Source organism: Rousettus aegyptiacus, unplaced genomic scaffold (assembly GCF_014176215.1).
Source record: "Rousettus aegyptiacus isolate mRouAeg1 unplaced genomic scaffold, mRouAeg1.p scaffold_m13_p_4, whole genome shotgun sequence".
NCBI lineage: Eukaryota > Metazoa > Chordata > Mammalia > Chiroptera > Pteropodidae > Rousettus > Rousettus aegyptiacus.
This window is the reverse complement of record NW_023416307.1, coordinates 5,754,390-5,767,063: the sequence shown is the minus strand read 5'-3', so window position 1 is coordinate 5,767,063 and position 12,674 is coordinate 5,754,390.

Sequence of the window (12,674 nt, the reverse complement as noted above, 5' to 3'; positions counted from 1 at the left end):
TCTCCTCGAGTCTTCACTCAAATTCCCCTTCTTGGTGAGGCCTTCCCTGCTCGCCCGAATGAAAGTCGCAAATAACTCCCGTTGCCTCCCCCCTCCCTCGCCTTCCTGATCCATTTTTCCCATAGCACTGACGACCCTCTACTATTCCATGTATTTTTTTCTTACTTATTTTGTGTATTGTCTATCTATTCTCTCTAAAATGTAAACTCCATGAGGGCAGGAGTTTTTGTTTATTTTGTCACCACGGTGTACCCAGCTCTTGGACAGCTGAGTGGACAAACTGGGCAGTTGCACTGGACCTTGTGCTCAGAGGGCCGTGCGCTTGGCTTCATGATCTGCCGTCACTGTCTGAAATCCAAGCTTCTTCCCCCATTTTCACTTTACACCGGGCCCCCTGCAAACGACGTAGGCCATCCTGACAGCCAGGCCCATCGTAGGCACTCCGTGAATAACTCGTTGGATGCCGAATGTGGAGCCGGCAAAGCAGACGCGATATTAATGGTTGCTGATTAATCGCCTGACTGGAGGGAGAGCTGATCATTCATTCTCTCATTCATTCATTCATTCATTCATTCCCTGCGTCATTCCACAAATATTTATTTGAAGAGACTGGGATTAAGAGTTTTGCACTTTGATTGTGAGCCCCATTGTATCATACTCACACTCCGTAGACCTGAGGTATTTTAAGAATCACGTATGATAGTTCCTATTTTCCGATGAGGAGACTGAAAAGTTAAGTAATCACCAAGTCTTGGGCTGGGGAAGGCCCTAGCGGGCTGTGCTGTGCCACCACCCAGCCGCGTTATGGGGTGGCCCCTGTACCCTCGGCCTCCTCCTTCAGGATGGCTCCCCGCTCATGGGCTACCCTTCCCAAACTCGGCCTCTGCCCACCTTTGCTCGCCTCGCCGTTTCGCCTCTCGGAATGGGAACGGATCTGCTCTCTGTCGTTTATGTCTTATTGTGGATTAATCTATGTGTTACCTCTCCCAGGTGCAGTCGTGTTTTTGAGTCGTCCATAACTGAGGACTGACAGGCAGTGCTCCACAGAGAAGGGCCTCAGGAAGCAAGGCCGGAGGCCCTGGGATGAGGCCCCAAAGTCACCCCATGTCGCTGTCACCAAATCTGTTTACCCACCAGGCCGGGCCCCAGATGTAGAATGGAAAGATAGTCCCACTTTTCGGCACAGGTCCGGAAAGCCCTGAAATCCTAGGGAAATCATTTGAGTGATACCTTTTACAGGAAAGATGAGAAAATGAAAGTAGCTCATCACAGGATGAGTTTTGTCAGACAAAAATGGCAATGCAGGTGGAAACGCAAATCAAAAAACCTCGGAACGATGCGCAGCTGACATCTCGCGGAGGTAGGGGCTGGCGATTCGGTCAGAGGTTGCTGTCTGCATCCTCTGGCTCTCGAAGGCTACGAATGGGGACCAGCCCTGAGTTACAAAATATGCAAAAAAAGAAAAAGAAAAAGAAAAGAAACAATGCTATAGGAGCCAGATGAAAAGATGGCAGCGCTAAATATTTGACCTTGGCATTTGTCTTTGTGGTTTCAGTTGAAAATGGGGTGTGCCTGTACTTCTCAGGAATCGTTAAACTCTAAGAATTGAAATTACAAATATAAGAAATATATCTATAAGAATATAATATATAATATGGTAATAAATAATAATGTATATACAACATATATCTTATATATAAAACAAATACAAGCAATAATAAATATATAATATACAAATATAACACACAAAATAAGAAATAAATATAAGAAATGTAAGCATTGAGATTATACCGTGAGCTTGCTTTTTTGTAGTCAGACTTATCTTCCCTACCGTATTGGTTGGCGAGTAGAGGAAACCGAACCCAATTCAACTTAGGATAAAGGAGGTTTTGTTTGTTTGTTTGTTTGTTTATTGTTTCTATCATTAGGAGAGGCAGATAGGGTGGGCTCAGGGAGGGATATGGTCGGAATCTCTCCACCTCTCCTCTGTCATCGTAGCTTGGCTCTCCCGGACATCATCAAGTCTCAGGGCTGAAGACTTATTTTCTCCCTCCAGGAGAATTCCTGGCCTCGGCCCTGGCCTCCATGGCTTGATGCCCAGAGGGGCAGAGGGAGCTTCTCTTTCCCCTAGCAGGTCATGTGAAATCGTAGATGAGCTAGATGGCTGTGCTTGATCACGTGCTCCTCCCCAGGTGGGCAGGAGAGATGGGGTACCATGACTGGCCATGTTACCATATCCTGAAGAGGCAAAGCACTGTGACCCAGCCCCCCCAACGCACATGGTCTCAAGGAGAAGCAGCTCCCCAAAGGAACAGGGAAAGGAAACAGCTTGCAGCATAATCTTGGCTTCTTTTTCCATGCTGTTAACAGGAGGCATTCTCTCTCTGAGACTGACACAATGCACAGTTTTATAAAGAGTGTTTTATAAACTCTTTCTCTTAGCTGTTTCCAGATTCCAAGTGGTTTGTGTTCCAGGCAAAACACCTGAAGGAAGAAAAAGCCCCCACTCTGAAGATCGACTCATTTCTTATTTTGGAATCAGTTAATAAAAGGCAGGCTCAGGAGTCAGACAAACCTAAATTTGAATCCTGCGTCTGCTGCGGAGTTCAGGGTCTTGGGAACATGACTTAGCTTCTGTTGGCCTGACTTTCCTCACCTGCAAAGTAGAGATAAAATTATGTCTCCCTTAGTGTTAGGATAAAAATTAGATAATATGTATTATGAAATAGCACAGGGTGTGGACAGATATTCTTAAGATCAGGCCCTTTAAAAAATTGTTTTTTATTTCTTAGTTAGAGTTGACATTCAATACTGTACTCATTTCAAGTATAGAGCTTAGTGGTTAGACATTTATGTAACTTACAAAGTGATTCTCCAATAAGTCTGGCACCCACCTGATGCTATGCATATTACAATATTGTTGACTATGTTCCTTATTCAGCAGACGTTCTCATATTTACCTTTTCCTTCAAGGACCAACTGGGTAATTCTTTACCCCTCCAAGAGCCTTGGGAAAGCAAAATGTGACAGCCTACCGTGACATTCTACATACCCTTTTAAAATCAAGTGCCACATTCATTATACAGAAAGAGTCCACCCAAGTCTTTTTTCTTTTCCATTGAACTGCGGGTACCCTGAGACTCAGGGCCACGTGTTCCCCATTTTTAAGTGCCCAGTGTCAGACTCAACGCCTGGAACACAAAAGAAATGGAATCAACGTGGAGCTGCTGAATGACTGAATCACCGGCCAGAGATTTTGGGGGTGACTGGTTTATCGTCCCTTTAGAAACCACATTGTGTGTTACACACACAGGGAGCGAATGTTCCACTATTTTCTGCACTCGCTTAACCCGGGGTACCTATTTACCTGGACCCCAACACATCATCTACCTGGCTAGAGGCAGCATAGGGCAGAGGCGGATTTATACTGCCTGGGTTTGAATCCTTACCCCGCACCTCCTGGAGCGTGGGATCTTGAGCCAATTTCCTGATATATTCATGCCTCAGTTTCTTCATCTTTAAAATGAGACAGACATGATACCGAGCACATAGGGATGCTGGGCGAATTGAATGTGATAATGTATAAAAATCACTCATTACCTAGCGTGTGCCTCACATTATACATCCTCAGGAGAAAAGCTACCGCCCCAGTATATCAGACCGTGATTTAGACAGTGGGAAGGGGCCTGAGCTGGGGCCACAGGGCTCGCTTGGCCGTCACTGTATTTGCAGGAGTACAGGCTACGCTGCTGTAACAAAGAGATTCCGAGGCACAACGGCTTACCAAGGCAGAAGCTGATCTCTTTCCCACGTGACCGTCCAGAGGTCACGTGTCGGCTCAGGCCTGTCAGTTCGGCTCCGGACCCTCAGCATGTGTTTGCCATCTCTGCGCCCAAGGAGACCGCCCAGGTCTTGTCGTCTCTGCCCAGCAATGAAAAGGAGTGAGGGACGAGGGGTGGGGAGCGGAGCATACATTCAATCCTTCGAGGGCAAAATCAAGATGAGACCCCCATCTCTTCTGCTAACGTCGGCTAGTCACGTGACCATGCCTACTGCAAGGCAGGCTGGGAAGGTAGTCTTTAGCCGGATGTCCATGCCGCCTGCTAAAATGGTATGCTCTAGAAGGATGGAAGAACAGGAATGGGGTGACAACCAGCAGTATCCTATAGCCACTGAGGATCTCATAAAAAAAAAAAAAAGGCAAGAGTGAGAGTTAGTTTTCAAAAGGGCTCTTTGCCGGATTCCCGCAGGAGCAACGCATTTACAAAACCAAACTCCTCACGAACCAGAATTTAGGAAATGATTCAGGCTCCCTGGCTGACTCACACATTGAGCATCCTGGAGAGAAAAGTAGCCATACACCCATTTGGGGTTTGGGGTTTAGTTTATAATAATAATAATGACTTTGGCACAGAAAACTTCCTGAGGGTTAATGAATGACTGGCTCGGATTAATAGCCCAAATCGCCTCCTGAAGTCTATCAACTCCATCCAGCTTCATATTAATCTACAGGAAATTCTTTGTACACCCAGCTATTACTGCTTCAATCTCACGAAATAAAAATGAATGGATGCTTCATTGGAACTTGGGAAAAAACTCGGTCACCATTGTGTGTGGCCACCAGGCTATCATTATTTTTTTTTTTTCAGGCACATTTCCTGCATTTTATTTGGTTCTCTTTCTGGCTTCATTTTGCTGCATGGCAGAAACAGCGGCAGCAGCTGGCCTCCTAGGTTAGCTCTAATTTCCTTGCTATTTATAGTGCACGCCATAAAGCTCATCCACTTGTGATTCCCTATTTAAATTTGTCCCCCGAGCTAGACTAAGAGCTCCGTGAGGTGAGAGACACCCAGGAGTCTTCCAGTTTGGCAGAGCCTGGCCACAGCACTGCTCAGTAACTTATGTGTTGAATCGAACCAAATAGCGTAGCTGCTGAATTTCGAACAAGTTATCATGGGTCCAGTGGATTCCTCAAAGCCAACCTGGGAATCTCTGCATTTAGCTGGATTTAAGACCATGCACTTTTCAATCATCAAAATTTGATGGGAGTTTCCCAGAAGAATAACTCGAAACAGAAAGGTAAGGATGTAGTAGTTCTAGAAGATAATGTCTACCACCACCAAACTGTCGGCTCGGGAGAGAAGCGTGGGGCGTGCTGAAGTGCCTGGGGATTTCCCTGGCCTGCAGGGACTCGCACTGTTTCGCTGGCCTCGGAGTTCTCTGCCAGTAGATGTCATTGACGAAATTAGCTTGTTTCCCCAGCGAAGTCCCCTGGTTCAGGGAAGCAGCGTTTACGGATGGCTCCAAGTTTCCTCTGCCCTACTATTTAAACGCCCGCCTTCTTGTCTGGCATGTGGCTCGCATCTGTGAGGACTTGCCAAGTGAGAGGTCCAAGCCCCAAGCAAGGATCTCACCAGCACATCTTGTCATGGTGGCCCGGTGAGCAGAGCCGTGCCACGGTATTGGAAGGGCCCTGTCTCGTGGAGCGGCCGTCCCCAACCTTTGTGGCATCAGGGACCGCTGCTCCTATGAGAATCTAACTCCTGATGATCTGAGCCGGAGCTGAGGCTGTGATGCTGGTGCTGGGGAGCGGCTGCAGGCGCAGATGAAGCTTCATTCCTTCGTCCACCGCTCACCTCCTGGTGTGCTGCCCAGTCCCTAACAGGCCATGGGACTGGTACCGGTCTGCTGCCTGGGTGTTGGGGACCCCTGTTGTGGAGGATGTCTACTAGGGCCATCAAAAATCTTCTGGTTTGATTCCACACTGGGACTCCAAGGTGGGCTGCAGATGGCTCCCCGCACCGCCCCCCTCCTCCCCCCCCCGCCCCCAATCCTTTAATTAAAACAAGCGGAGTGAGGTTCCAACTAGAGAAAATTCCTGGCAACAATGAAGGTGTTGGTGGCTTTTAAACCAGGGGTGGGGAGCGAGTTAAAGAAACAGGAACCCTGGCATGGTGAGCTGCGAGTGGGACCAAGGGCTCAGAAAAGGCTCGTTTCCTGCTGTTGTCCACATAAGAGCTGATAAGGAGATTTTAGAGTTTGGGGGGAAGGCCTGGAAAAGAATGAGGGAGTTTAATCAACTGGAGGGAGCCTTCCAACTTGTATTTCCCAGAGTTTGTTACATGCTTTGTTTGCCTTACATGTTAGACGTGCCCAAAGCAGAAATGAAATCTCTATAACATTAAGCTCTGACGTGCTGTCATCTTCCGGCTGGGGGTCTTTTGCTTTTATTTTTCTCTGTTCAACCCAGGGCAGGAAGTGGAGCTGTGAGCTCTCAGATAATCCTGTGGCACCATGTCTAAGTAGTATGCGTCTAACCAGACATGTGGTTTTTTGTAACATAGACTATTAAAGCCAGGGGAGGTCAGAAATTCTGTGTCAAAGGGAGTAGGGTATAAACCTTGAATAGTTCAGTGACAGAGAGACAGACTTTCATGGTAAATTACTTTCTCAGAAGATGATAAAAGAACAGAGACGTATTTCTTGCACTGAGAGCTTTGAAAAAGTAAGAGAAGCTTCCTTGACCCCTTCAAGTAATGATGACTCATCGGATTTTGGAATGAGTAACATTTGAGCTATTTCTTAATCTCTCTGGGCCTCAGATCCCTCATGAAGTAACGTGAAGGTACCTTCCTACCCTACCATTCTAAGGTTTTGGGGGGTGCTAGGAATGAAAGAAAATCCAACATGTTCCTGGCAAACAAGGTCTCAAGGAAGGGCTTGACGCCCACTGATGATGAGCTCACCTTTGAGTGTCCTTCAGGCGAGGCACATACTGACTCGGGGCCCTGGGTTGCGGCCTTCCTACTCACACCCTGTTAACTAGCAGGGCTTACAGGATGGAGCCTTTGTGTAAGGGAGCACACGGGAGCAACAGGGTCATCACATTACGTGGCACTGCGAAGTCCCCAGCGTGATCCGAGAAAACGGAAACCCCCCACTGAGCTTGCTGAGATCCTTTTAACATTGCCGGTCCTAGTCGAGTTTTTATTTGCTGCTTCTCAATTCTTCATCGGGTCATTTGAGGAATGAATACAATTCGGTGATACATTCTCTTTCTCACACTTCTCTTTCTTCCTGCTAATCACACACGCGCACACATTTTGTCTGTTTCCCAACGATTACATCCTGAACTACTGCAGTCTCAAAAGCATCATAGCATGACAGAAGGAACGTGAGGCTTAGAGTCGAAGGGCCAGGGTGTGACTTCCGCTTCCACTCATTTGCTGGGTGGCTGGAGACAAATCAGAGCAACGCTCTCCGTTGACTCATTTTACTAGTTCCCTGCTGCTGATGTAACATATTATTGCAGCCTTGCTGGCTTAAAACAATACACATTTTTCTCCTGGATAGCAGGCCCTTGAATAACATCGTTATGTTTGATGTTGTTTTGTTATAATGTTGGCGAGCAAAAAAATTGATTAGCACCTCAGGCCACTATCTGTGTGGGGTTTGCACCCTCTCCCCAGGCGGTGTGGGTTTTCTCCAGGGACTCTGGCATCCTCCCACGTCCCAAAGATGGGCACGTGAGGTGAATCGGAGTGTCTCCTTTGCCCCAGTGTGACTGAGCGTGGGTGCTGGCGGCCTGGTGATGGAAGGGTGCTCTGTCCAGGGTGGGTGCCGCCTTGCAGGGCTGGGAAAGGCTCCCGCCACCCAAGACTCTGAGATGGGTTTTAATGTATGTCTAGCTCATATCCATTGCGATGTTTAATATTATTACAAGCGTTTCGGGTCTTTAGTTAGAAGGTTGGTGATGTTCCTGTGGCCTGAAAGGTGCCGTAGGAAGCGAACTCTCGTTGGCGTCGATTGGCCTACGGTAAAACTGGTTTCGTTACACGTCGTTTCACTTCAGGTTGCAGTGTCCGAGAACCTGGCAAGAGTTTTAACGCGTTTGGGGGCACAGTGGCAAATACCTTCTTCCTTTTCCTTGGGCGGGACCTTCGCCAGGCAGTCATGATGTTACAGAGGAAGAGAGGACATGCAGAAGCCCCTTGTTTTCCAGAGGCAGTGTAGTCACATGCTTAGCAGGCTGTTAAGCTGTACTTAATCCCTTTTCCCCATAAAGACTTATTTTCCTGGGAAGTGGCGAGATGCCCCGGCATCCTCAGGGCAGGGGTTGGGGCCACTGCGTCCAGCCATTCCCACTCCGGCCTCTGAGGGACAGCGGCCAGGGCCCCGAGGCGGAGGTGTGGCGGCAAGTCCATGCCAGCGGCCAGGAGGGAGGGGCTCACAGGCCCATGGACTCTGAGGTGGCTCCTGGTAGGAGAAGCCAGGACTTGGGCATGGCCCAGAGAAGGGCTTTCCCGAGGAATGCTGCGGGCCCCCGAAGGCCAGTAACAAGATGAGGAATCGCCCTGGGCTCCTGCTCCATGCACCTGTGAATTCATGTTGCAGGAGCCTGACACATTCATTTGTTGACTCGCCTGAGTCCGACCGATACTCTTTTGGTCCCTGTAAGTGAGAAAGCTGAGGCCGTGACCCCATGCGGCCTCCACAGGGCTGGCTCTCCAGGCTTTCAGGCGATTTGGCGGACGCCCCTCCTTGGACTCCCAGCAACTTGGGGGGAAGTGGATGAGATGTCACGGCAGAGATCTTTCCCCCGCTCTCCACAGGATCCCGGCCCGGAGAGCTCGAACGACTTCTCAGTGTCGGGCAGCACATGTGGCCAGCCCGAGCCCATGGCTCTGTTCGTGACATGAGGACCAGGAACCTGCCTGCTCCTGACCCTCTCTCTTACAGATTTGTTCATCCCAAAGACAATTTTTCACGTTCCCCAGAGCCATCTTGTTGAGGTACAGGGTGACCAGCCACTCCAGTTGCCCAGGACCAGGGCGGTGGTTTCCTGCGCCGTGGGATTTTCAGTTCTAAAACTGGGCTTGTCCTGGCAAACTGGGACGAGTTGGCCACGGTAGGTGGAGCCTCCCACAAGTACCCACTCACCTGTCCAGAGGGGCGGTGTGGGGAGAGCGGCTGTGTCTGGCCTGCGTTCTCCGGCAGCTGCACAGCCCTTGGGTCTAGTCAGGGTTCATTCGGTTGGGGAAACAGAAAGCCCTCGAAGTGTTTAAAACAGGGAATATAGTGCAAAGAATTGGCATGAAAACTTAGAGGCCAAACAGGGAACAAAAAACTCAGAGACGAACAACGACAGACCCCGTGACCACCTGTTGGCTGCAGGGATGAAGGGAGGAGGTGGAGCTACCGGAGCCTGGGGTCATCCCTGGAAACCGAATCCGGGAAAGAGATCCAGCCCTGGCGGAGGCTGGACGCGCGGGTGTCTCCTTACCTCTCGCCCTCTGGTCTCCCACCTGGAGTTTCTCCTCTCTTTTGGAAGGTCCAGGGGAGTGGGGACTGGAAGCAAATGCCGGGCTTATTGGCCAGGTAGGTAGACTTTACCGATGCCTGGGTTTCCTGCTCTGGGGAGATCCAGGACTTCTTCATGCATCGGCTTCTGTGCTGACACATGCATTTGGAATGACTCGCTCGTGACAATCAGCTACTTCAATCGAAGAAGCTCAGTCATCAAACATTTAAGCTGAAAGGCATCTCCAAGATCATCTGCCCAGATGGGGAACAGGAGCCTGGACTGCTGACCGAGGGACGGTGCCGGCAGCGTCAGGACCGGAACGGGGACCATCTGTGGCTCAGGCTGAGGCAAGCTCCCCGCGGGCTGCCTCTTCCCTGAGGGGCACTGGCGCGGGGGTCTGTGGTGTCCCTGCACAGACGCCGATGGAAAGAGCCAGACTCAGCCCTTCACGACCTAGTGACAGTGGGGACATCAGCGTGAGACTCTGTCTCTCAGAGTCTCATGGCTACAACGGCAAACACCTGTTGCAAGAGAAGGAAACCTTTCTCAGGAAAACACATGGCTAGATGTTCTGATTCCACCTATATTCAGTATAACAACAGGACAGGAGCACCAAAAAAAAAAAAAAATTCAGCGCTTTCATTTTATGAAATAGCGGGATGTAGAAAAATTGAAAAGTTTTTTTCTTTTGTTTTGTTCCCCAATCACATTGCATTGCTTTAATAAACCGTATACATTGAATATGGAATACGCGTTTATTCGACGAGCATTTCTCGTGTCCCTGCGGTTCGGCCGTTCCCCGGCGTTTATTGGGTGCCTGATCTTGAGCAAGGCGCCCCGCCAGTGGTGAGCGAGGCAGGCCGCTGGCACGGTCTCCATGCTCACCGGCTGCGTACCAGGCCCCGCGGCGGGGACCCCGGCGGCCTCTGTCTCTGCCCCCTCCTCTCCCTCCCTTCCTTGCTGCCCAAACCCCACCACCTCGGGAGATACACGCTATGCTGTGAATAGTGATGGGTGAGATTTATTCCACTTTGGCCAGTACCTGTTCTCGCGGGATCTCCCGCCTCTCTCTGTAAAGCCCACCTCTGATCGTTTATTTATTTATACATCACAGGAGGTATAACTTTCTTTATTCTAGCTTATTATAACTCTTATTTTGAGCCCCCATTTTCCATGTCATTTTAGGGTTCCCATGGTTTCCCTGGGGTTATATATAACTCCCAGGGAGTTTTAAAGTGCCAAGACATGTGTGGGGGTCCACCTGGCTCTTGCCGATGACCTTGGTCATTGGTCCACACAGCTTGCCAAGCGTCTGTCCCCTACCTGAAGCTCTGTGCCGTCCATCAGCTCTGTGATTCCTGTCCACACACGGACGCGCGGGACCCTGTTACTGCTCGCACCCCACAGTGGGGGCCAAGGCCCCTTCACCTGGCAGCATTTCCACCTCTGGGACCTGGGCACCCCTTGTTGGGTGCTACCCCAGCAAAGAGGCCCAGGATGCCCCTGCTATCAGCTTCAGCCTGGGGGTTTGCCTGGCAGTTGGCCTGGGGCGGGGTGTAGGGCCCTCCTCATTTTCACCTACCGGCATCTAAAGCCCACTGCTTCCCTTTGGTCCTCTTTCTCCTCCCATTCCAGGGGAACTTCACTTAGACCGGGAGACTCGTTAACTGGGTATTCTAAATCTATTCTCTAGGGATGATTTTGGTCCTTTTCACATGCCTTGGAATCTCAAAAACTAGAAGATTTTCTGTTGTCACTTTCTCTTGCCAAGGCAGTGGGCATCGAATGCCTCAATTGCTACCTCTCAAGTTTGAAGGAAAGAAGAGAGGGCCAAGAGTACAAGGAAATTGTGGGTAAGACCATTATTTCTCATTTCATTACTATTATCATGCTATATACATATACACAAAGTTAAAATTCTAGAAAGCCTAAACATCTTATTATAAATGATCTCTGTTGATAGATTACTTTTATTGAATTACTTTTCTTTTTTATAATTACCCATATTTTAAAATTACACACTTTTCTGTAGGTACTCTCGTCCGTACCAGTGTCTTTAAATACCATATGTAATGTGCTAACACAGCTGATTCGAACAACGTGGCTTTGATCAGCACGAGTCCACTTATATGCAGGCTCTTTTCAATAAACATGGTAAATGTACTTTCCCTTATAATTTTCTTAATAACATCTCATTTTCTCTACCTTACTTTGTATGAAGAATACAGTATACAGTACATATAACACGCAAACTATGTGTTAATCGACTGTTTAAGTTATTGGCAAGGCTTCCGGTCAACAGCAGGCTGTTAGTAGTTCAATTTTGGAGGAGTTAAACGTTGAATGAGGATTTTCGACTGTGCAGGGGTCAGCGCCCCTAACCCCACGTTGTTCAAAGTGTCTGTGGCCTAAACTCCATCTCTGGGCTCCAATTACAGGTGCGGTGTCTCCACTTGGAGGCCTCCCAGGCACAACCGATTTAAAAGCCTAAAACGGAAATCTTGAGTCTACACGCTGCTCACTCCTGTCCAAGAAGTTTTAAAGGGCTCTTTTCTGTGTCTTTCTGATCTCAGTAAAAGGCACTCCAAATGCTTCGGGTTCGATCTTTTTGAGTAATCCTTGATCTCCCTGCCCCAGACTTGCTATTCGATCCGTTTACGGCTGAGTTTTCTCCCCGCAGAATGAGTATCCACTCACCTCCACGTGCACCGCCACCTCCCTGCTCCAAGCCAGGGTCCTCTCGCACTTGCGTTACCTTACGGATTATCCACCCCCCCACGCCACCCCAGGTGTAGTTTTATTCATTGATTACTAGGGAGACCAGGTGATTCCTAAGCAATGTTGAATGAATAATCCCTGAACTTTCTCACCCTGGGGACACTGGATAGTGTCATGAGAGAATCAGATTTGTCGCAAACCCATGCTTATAATTGCAAATGTCCTTGTGACCTTTCATTTCTGGCTCATGTTTAGAAACCCAGTTTGCTTTCTCTGTCCTACTGGATAAAGAATGCCTCTCGTGACCAGTCGCCACGTGGGCCTCCTTGGCCCAGCCTCAGCTGCCCCGGAGGAGAGCTGCTTGCCTGTCTCTTTGAGGCTGGCCCAAGGCTCCTCAAAATCCATCTCCCATCTGCCATGGAGCCTAAGCTTAGGCAGTTCCAAACACACTGTTAAAAATTCAGTCACTTTTCCCATGAAGATATTTATCTTTCTTTAATTCTCGTTCTTTCTTGCCCTTTTTGCCTTCCATCTGGGATTATTTTCCTTTTCCTTTTAGATGCTGATCTGCTGGTTGAATTTTTTTTTCCCCAAAAAATGTCTGTATTTCACCTTCATTCTTGAAGGATATTTTTCACTGGTAGAGGATCTA